Source organism: Pteropus alecto, unplaced genomic scaffold (genome assembly GCF_000325575.1).
Source record: "Pteropus alecto unplaced genomic scaffold, ASM32557v1 scaffold238, whole genome shotgun sequence".
Classification (NCBI taxonomy): domain Eukaryota; kingdom Metazoa; phylum Chordata; class Mammalia; order Chiroptera; family Pteropodidae; genus Pteropus; species Pteropus alecto.
In genome coordinates this window covers 690,667-699,569 of record NW_006442104.1, presented here as the reverse complement: position 1 = coordinate 699,569, position 8,903 = coordinate 690,667, and the positions used below count along the sequence as shown (strand labels likewise).

Genomic DNA, 8,903 nt, shown 5'->3' with positions numbered 1-8,903 from the left:
TCCTGCTGCTGCCATAACAAATTACAATGAACTTCATGTCTGAAAACAACACACACTTATTCTCTTCTAGTTCCGAAGTCAGTCAGGTGTGAGCGGGGCTGCTTCCTTCTAGAGGCTCCAAAGGAAGATACGGCCCTTACTCTTCCACGCGTAGAGGCTGTGGGCACGCCTTGGCTCCTGGCTGCCTCGTTCTAGTCCTTGCTTTGTGGTCACATGGCCTTCTCTTGTGTTGCCAAAGCTCCCTCTGCCTCCCTCTGATAAAGACGCTTGTGATTACACGGGGTTCACCTGTACATTCCGGGATAATCTCTCCTTCTCAGGACCCTTAACTTAAATCATATCTGCAAAGCCTCTGTTGCCACGGAGGTGACCGTGACAGGTTCTAAGGATTAGGATGGAGGGGGCTATAATCAAGCCAATCACAGGGTTGTTTGGTCTGTCTCCTGCACCACGTGTCACTCACCGTCATTTCCCCAGCACCTCGCATGGTGCCCGCCATACAGTAAGTGCCCAGTAAATGCAGAAGCGGGGAAAGCAGAGAAGGGGTCCAGGGTGGGAACACAACTCTAAACGTCCTGCATCATCTCTGAGCCCCCAACAAATGAGAGCAGAGAAGGCTCAACGAGCAGATACGTGTCTACTGGAAACCCTTATGCATCACAAGGTGTCGACCTCTTACTGGCTGGGAGGTGGAAGTACCCAGTGTGTAATGTGCTTGCTTTCCTGTCCCCAGCGTTCCCACGGCGACTGCTGCCTCCACTGCAGGCCAGCAAGCAGCAGCAGGCTCCTTTCCTGCCGATTTCCTGGGGCTCCCGGGACGGATGGAGCAGCCAGGAGGTTTACTGCTGTGTCTGATGAAGGCACTTTCCCTGCGAGAGAGTCAACAAAACCAGAGAAGCCTCCAAATAACTGTGCCCATGCCACAACGACCCAGAGAGACAGTAAAAACAATTTCTTTACAGAGAAAAAAATCATCTCAGTAATAGCTACTGCTCACGCCGAGGCTTCGCAAACATCTCTGTTCTTTTCAACAAATCGGGTGAAGTAAACATGTCTACGTTTGTTTTACAGATGGGGAAACTGAGGCAGGGGCCAACAGTAACTCATTCAAAGTCACCAGCTGAAAAAAGGCAGAGCGAGGACTCAAACCTGAATCTGTCAAACTCTAAGGCTGGACTCTACACTTGGACACACATTTGCCAAGCGGGAGGGTCAAATGGCGTGCCCGGAGCCACCAAGCTCTGTCTGCAGGTGGTACCGGCTGCGACAGCTGGGCATCCCAGCTTCCAAGCCAGAGCTGAGCAATCGGAAGCCCAGTCTCTGCTGAACTGAGGGTGTCCCCGCTGACAGAGTCACACGCCCGCTCTGCACACACGTTTACTTCCACGCGTGCTCGGCACGGTATGAGGCACTGGGGACACAGAGATAAATAAAGGAGCCACAGTCGCTGCCTTCAGGGGGGATTAACCGGAACGTGCTGCGAGTGCCCTCCGGGCTAGGACTCAGCCCTGGGCATGTGCTGGGCCGACACAGGGAGGCAGTAGCCCCAGCTGGGGGCGCGGGAAGGCTCGTGGAAAAGGGGCTCTGCAGCCAGGTACAGAAGGATGAAGAGTTTTCCAAGAGAAGAGAACAGTAGTCCTTGCGGAGGGACAGGCATCCTCTTCATAAACTTCTACTTCGCCAGGAAGATAAGTAAATAAACAGCTGGGTTGGTGTTTGGCACAGAATAAACTCAGAGAGGCGAAGAGGAAGAGGAGGGAAGGACCTGTTGTTTCTACCTCCCTCCTCCACTCTGCTTTCGCCAGCCCAGAGGTCAGGGCAGAAAGAGGTGCAGATGGTGCCACCTTTCCGCTCACGGTTCAGCGCGGGGATGGCCGCCCAGCCTTCCAAATCCGGCCACGCAGCGGTCACCCTCATCGAGGGCCTGGGAAAGCACCACAAACTGTGGCGAGGGGCCCCAGGCGCGTTGGTAGAGAACAGTGTTCCTTAGGGAGCAGCCTCAGACGGAGGTCAGAGACTGAACTTGGCATTTTTACTCTTGGGGCTCTGCCACGGGTGAAGAGGGGCAGAGCAGGGAGAGCCACGGCTCCAACCACAGAACGAGGAATTACTTAGTTTGAGGCCATTTTCAAAAATGGAGCCCTTAGCTTTTGTCCTCGAGGCTGGAAAGTTCTCCTAACTGGGGAGGCATGTGCGCCGCGGCTACTTTAGAGCCAAAGGGCCTCATTTCTCCATGACACTGACGTTTCGGAGGCCCCTTTCCCGAAGGTTTACTAGAGGGGTCCTCTACCGTGCTCGAGCCTCTGGGATGACCACCCAGCGGACGCCTGTGGGAAACCAATGGCCCTGCCCGCCCCCTGGAAGAAGAGGTCACTTTCTGTCCCACAGCTTCCTCCTCTCCCAGCCTCCAGCCCTCAGGAAACCCCGTGTGGGAGAACTGGCTGGACGCTTCCCCTAAGCCGGACCCCGTGCGGGATTGGGCTTCTCCACTCACTCACTCTCTCACACTCACTCTCTCTCTCTCTCCTCTCTCTCTCTCTCTCTCTCTCTCTCTCACGCACACATATGCACACAGGAAACAGGCAGAGGACATTCTGATGCTGGCTGAGCCGCTTCTCGGCTGGGAAACCTTGGGAAAGTGCCCCGGCCCCATGAAGCCCCAGAAACTATAACCCTCACCCCATGACACAAAGGGCCGGCGTTCTGTCAACGCTCGCCGCCTCTAAAACGCCTTCCTCTTTCTCACGTTGCAATTATTTTTAAGTAAGGATGACAGCAAAGCTCCGAGAAGTGTGAGGACCATCTGAGATGGCATCATCTGTGACCACTTGCAGAAGGGTCCCAGTCCTCGCCCCCTGCCCCGTGCCTTCGCGGTTCCCTTCCACTCTACCGTGGGATCGGTCATGTCACCTGCTTTGACCAGCCAGGTGCCAGCAAATGAGAGGCAAGCAGAAGCGTGAAAGAGCTTGCTTGGTGCACGTGGTCTTGCTCCTGCTCTCTGCCCTCACCAGGAGAAAGACATTCCCCTCTAGCCCACTGGTCCCAGGAGATGGAGGACACATGAAGCAGAGCCGAGACGCTCCAGCCACCCCAGATAAACTAGACCAGCCAACGGCAGCCAAGCCCCAGACAGGGGTGCAGGGAGGGGCGGTGCAGCCAAAATCAGCAGAGCCGCTTGGCCAACCACCCCAGATGCCCAAACAATAAACGTTATTACTGAAAGCCACCGAGATCGTGTTGTTGTTCGTTACCGGGCATCGCGACGACAATAAAGCCTCGCCACAGTCTGTACGACGACAGCAATAGCAACGTGGAGCTCCCTGTGGAGCTCAAACGAGATGAACAAGTGTCTGCACTCGAGAAAGGGGAGCCATTATCCCGCCATCCTCACTGGAGGGTCTGAGGTCACCACTGGATTGACCACAGCACCTTGGTCGACTGTCCTCAGGGAACGGCCAATATCCAAGGAGGCAGCAGGCATGAGGGTGACCTCACGACCTCCCCTCCCGCAGCCCCAGACCCAACCCCCCCCAGCATGGTGCAGCAGGGGCTCCAGCAGCCCTGCGCCCGCCCCACTCCGGGTCCTGAGCCCCGGGCCTGGCCGTGCGGGCCGGCGTGACCTCTTCCCCCTTCTGTCCCTCCCAGCTCGTGGTCTCCTCAGACCTCAAAATCGCTCCTTCTCCGAGGCTCACGGAGGCTCAGATGTGAACGTGAGTTTGAGATCCCAGCAACTAGCCGGCCCCGGTACACAAGAAAGGCCAACGTCCTCCTCCTCCTCCACCTCCCTCACCAGCAGCACCGCGTCCTCGTGGGTGTCGCCACCATCACGATCAGCAGGGAAACCGCACCCAAGTGGGGAAGAAATGTGTAGCGAGGCGGTGACACGCACGTGCTCCACAACCAGAGGGCCGGGCTGGAACTTCAGGCTGGCTTCGGATGAGCTGTGCGACTGTGGGCAAGTTACTTGACCTCTCTGAGTTTCAGTTTTCTTATCTATAAAATGGAGATGACAGTACTACCGACCTCACAGTGTCATTCTGAAGATTAAATGAGTAAATACATACAACGCGACTAAAACGGCGTCTGGACCATAACAGATGCTCAGCACGCATTAGCCGGCGCTGTTGGGACAGCTGTTGTTACTATTACGAGACAATCGCACAGTAGGCATTTTAAGTATCTCAAGTCATCTGATCCTCTCAAGGGCTCTAATAAGAGTTTGGTCTCATGCAATCCATTTTATCCATGAGGAAGCTGCAGCTCAAAGCGCTGAGGGGACTTCCTTGCTTCGAGGTTCGTGCTGTGTCCATGGCACCGGGGCGCAAGCAGTGTGCAGGCCGTCGCAAGGCCCAGAGTGCTCCCAAGGGCCTTCCCACAGCTGTACCAACAACCAGGAAACCGGTGATAAGCTCCCTGGAGGTTCCTGGGTCATTTTCATTTTATTTGTGCAGCTTTTGTCTTCCACAACACACTCAGCCGGGCAGGCAGCCCCCGTGGGCATCAAAGGCCCCGCCGGCAGCAGACACGCGAGAGCAGCCGAGCCAAGGGCCCCTCCCCCGCCGGCTACCAGCCACCAGCCCCGCAGCCCGGGAGAGTCACAAAAAGGAGGTGCCTGGCCTCATAACTGCTCCAGGTGTTACTTAACCCTCAGCTATGAGGTCTGTTCCAGAACAGCCCAGGTGTGCCAACCGCAGGAGTGACAGACAAGGGCCAATGTCCAAGTTTCTTTTAGACCAACGGCGGCGGGCAGGTCACTGGCAACTGGATGGGTCCAGGGAATTTAACCTCTGCCTGTGATGAAAGAGTTCAGAAAAGCTTTGTGGGGAGGGCACCGCCTCGAATCTACCCTGGAGAGATCCCTGCTTCTGCCACTCGGTGTTCAATTACTAAGCACCTGCTCCGGGCCAGGCCACGGTCCCGGGCCGAGGGATTCACGGGTCATCGGACGCGGTTCTAACCTGCGCGGTACACAGGCTGGTGAAGACGGCCACGTGCACACACACTGAACTCTGGGATGAGGTCTGAGCAGGAAGAAACAGGACCGAAAGGGAAGCGGACACAGCTTCATTCGCTCACTGACAACTATGAATAGAGCACCCGCCACTTAGCAGGTGCTGGGGAGACTGCGGTGAGTGGGCCCTGTTCTCATGGAACTCAGATGCTTGTGAAATCTGCCTCGGGGACCCACTCAGACCTTCATGGAGAAGCATCTGGGTGTCGGCTGCACCCCCAGCAGCTGGGTAATCTTGGAGGACTTCACGATGCTTTTCAGTGGGTCAGCTTCCTCACCTGTGCAATGGGTATGGCACATTTATGTTGTGACATACCATGTGGCCTTTAAATGTAGAAAAACGTCCTGACAGGGAAAAGTTCACCTTATGCTAAACGGCAAAAGCTGGTAACGAATACTTCACTTTTGCAAATACGTGTATCTGCAAGAATACGTGTGTACGTGTGAACGAATTATTTTATAAGTACATAATAGTTTGTAAACTGGCTACTCCACTGTATGTGTGTCCCAGCCTGCTTGGGATGCTGTGACAGGATACCAGAGACCGAGTAGCTTAAGCAGCAGAACCGATTCCCCACAGTTCTACAGGCTGGGAAGTCCAGGATCCAGGCGCTGGCCAGTTGGGTTCCCAGTGAAGGTGAACTTTCTGGCCGGTGGACCCTGAGTCCTCACACGGCCTTTCCTCCTTGCTCTCAAGGAGAGAAATAAAGTGCTCTCTCTCTTCCTGTAAGTCCTCTATTTCCACGACAAGGCTCCAACCTCGTGACGTCACCTAACCCTGATCACCCCGAAGGCCCCGAAGGCCCCGAAGGCCCCGAAGGCCCCACCTCCGATCACCACCGCACGGCGGGTCAGGGCACCCAGACCTATGCATGTGGCGAGGGGACAGACACTGCATGTGCGCAGCTGGCTATCCTTACCTGGGTGGCGGGATTATGAGGAGCTTTTAGGGTTCCCTTTGGCTCATCTGAATATCCTAAATTGTGCAGTGACCGTGTACTACTTTTAAAATTACAAAGTAAGAACGGAAGCCCCTCAGTCTCACGCGGATCTGGGACAGGAGTGACAGTGTCAGGCAGGCCAGCAGTGTGGGGGACGAGGCCGTGCCTGGAGTTTGAGCTGGGCCCACGAACGGCGCCCTGCTCTTCCCGGCCCTCAGACGCTCAGCAGCCCCCTGACGACCACTGCGCACTGACCAGAGCCAGCAACTGCTGGCCAAGCGTGGCCCACACCGTGCTCACCCACAGCTCCCCGTCCCTCCTCACTGGACGGTGCGCAGTAGGTGTTCTGTCTCCCCGCGTGCAGAAGGGGAAACCGAGGCACGAAGCAGGTAGGTCTCGCGGCTGGAGATGGCAGACTGAGGTGCCGCACTCATCTGGAGCCGAGGTTTGTCCCATCTCTCCTCAGAGGCTCAGGACCCGGCCAGGCCCTTCCTGCTACAATTCTCTGCGGGGAGCAGGGGCCGTGGGCTCTGCTGAGGGCTTCCCCACGGGGGAACCTGAGAAAGGACTCGGTGTGGGAACAGCCCGGCCAGCAGTCCCGGATGACTGTCCATGCCTGCTGAGACAAACACCCAGGCGCTTCTGTCCCCGTATACATGTCCTGGACCAGGACGGCCAGGTCCAGGGAGCCAGCGAGGAAGACGGGGCTGCCAGGGCTCTGGCGCCAGCCCCGACACCAGCCCAGCCCCCGGCACTCTCGGCCAGCTCCACTGGCTGCCCGTCAAGGCTTCAAAGGGGTGTGCGAAGCAAGCTGGGGCACCGGGCTGGAACGGCCTGCTGAAACCGCGATGGGAGGACAAAGGGGGGCCGTTGTGGGCTGGACCGGCGGGAGCCCGGGGCGGGAAGAGGGAGCCAGGAGAAGGAGGCTGGGTGAGGACGGCAAGGTGCAGGCAGCTCCCGGCAGCCAGCAGGAGGTCCCAGGTGTGGCCCCCGCACAGTGAGGAGCTTGAGGCCAGGGGAAGGCCTTGCTTTGGCAGGTGGCGGGGACCGGCACAGGGCAACCCCGTGTGTCTCTCAAGAATCCTAAAGAGTCCGTTAGGCGTCCATGCATTTCGGAGAATTCATTCCCTCACGTCTTCACTTGTCCAACGTGGACTAACACCCACTAGGAGACAGACCCTTGGGGGCACAGAGGACCAGCCACGAGCCAGAAAATCAGGGTCCCTGCCTCGGCCAGCTTGCCTGCTGGCACCTCCCCTGGCCCAGGTAGATGGCGTCCGAGTGTCTCTCCAAGATAAAGAGCTGGCAGAGCCTTGTCACATGGCACAGGACTTAGGTGCCCCGCGTGGGGCCTAGAGAAAAAAATGCCTGTATTCCCCTCCTGGCTCTATCACTGACCGTGACCTTGGGCATGTGTCTTACCCCTGAGCCTCAGTGCCCAGCACACAGTACATGTTCAATAAGCATCGCATCTTGCCAGCTCTGAGTGGAATCTCATCCCACCATGTGGGATGAGAGCCTGGCACATTCTAAGTGCTGGACCACAAGGAGCCATTACGACTGTTGCAGGAAAGCACAAGATGGGGTGAAGGGAAGGGACAGTCACTTAACTTGAGCGACAACATATAGCTTGGCCTTGGTCACACAGGCAGGGTTGAAACCCAGATCCCACCAACTCGGAGCCCCAACTACCCAGCTCCAAAGACAGTCATACCTGTCCCCTACCTCTGAGGTCCTCGTGCTGTTCCTGGAGATGACAGGCACACATAAACGGACCCCAGGGTGGGCAGTGGGGGCTGCACAGCAGCTTGTGATCAAGGCTGCAACAGGTGACCCGCAGGAGAGCTCGAAGCAAAGGGAGGGAGCGGGAGGTGGCAGGAGGAGGACCTCAGAGCCCAGGCCCGGGATCGGGGGGCCCAAATTCCGCTCCAAGCTCTGCCGCCCCTTCCGTGAGGTGGGGCCAGTCACACCCTCCTCGAGTGACTTCTCGGTGGGTGAGCGATGAAACTGGACCACAGGATTTACACGGTGTCTCCTCTCCCACCCCAGATCCATGAATCTGGACCGCGGGGTGGCTGGGAGGCCTGTAAGGACAAGCCTGCTGTCTGAGCTTCTCCCTCGAAGGGACCAGCAGCTCTGGGTGTCACCCCAGCCGTCCAGGAGGTGTGCCAGCTTCCTCACGCCGCCGGCCTGCCCTGGCACACCTGGCTTCGGCAGGAGGCACTGTGGCATGAGGAGAGGAAGGACAGGGCGCTGGAGGCAGAGAAACCTGGGCCCGCCTTGTGCCCTCCACTTAACATGGAACTTGGGGAAAGCCTCTCCACTCTGGGGGGCCCCAGCTGCCTCAGGGTAATAGTAGGGGCAAATGACACCTGCCTCGGAAGACCTTTTAGATGACACACCACACACGGCTGAACCTAAAGCAAAAGCAGCTCAGCAAAGTGTTAATTGCTTTCGCGCCACTCTGACTTCATTTGAGCACGAATTCCAGAGGGGACCCCACGCGCTCCTTAACGTCCACGGCCACCATAGAGTGAGCCAGAAGGAAGTCTGGGTTTCAGAGGGAAGGCCCGGTGGCCAGTCTCTGCTTTGATGGCACTGGGCGAGTCACTCGAGCTCTCCTGGCCTGTTACCCCACCTGTAAACCGGGGCTGTTAATAACACCTCGTTCACAGGGTGCAGGAGTCAAGGTGAGCTACTGGGCATAAAAGCATTTCGCAAACCAGAAAGCTCTCACGGGTCCATCAGTGCCGGTCACTGCAATGCTCCCTCTCGCCGAGGCAGAAACCCTCTGGCTGCAAGAGCGACCTTGGATCTGTCTCTGTCTCGTCTCTGTCTCTGTCTCTGTCTCTGTCTCTGTCTCTGTCTCTGTCTCTCTCTGTCTCTTTCTGTCTCTCTCTGTCTCTCTCTGTCTCTCTCTCTGTCTCTGTCTCTGTCTGTCTGTGTGTGTA

The 8,903-nt window shown here is 57.2% G+C and overlaps 1 long non-coding RNA gene across 47 annotated transcripts in view; it reads right to left on the bottom strand.

Annotated features, from left to right (window-relative positions):
- The window catches only part of LOC102895780, a 659,008-nt gene that overhangs the window by 495,490 nt on the left and 154,615 nt on the right, over positions 1 to 8,903 (bottom strand). The window lies entirely within an intron of this gene.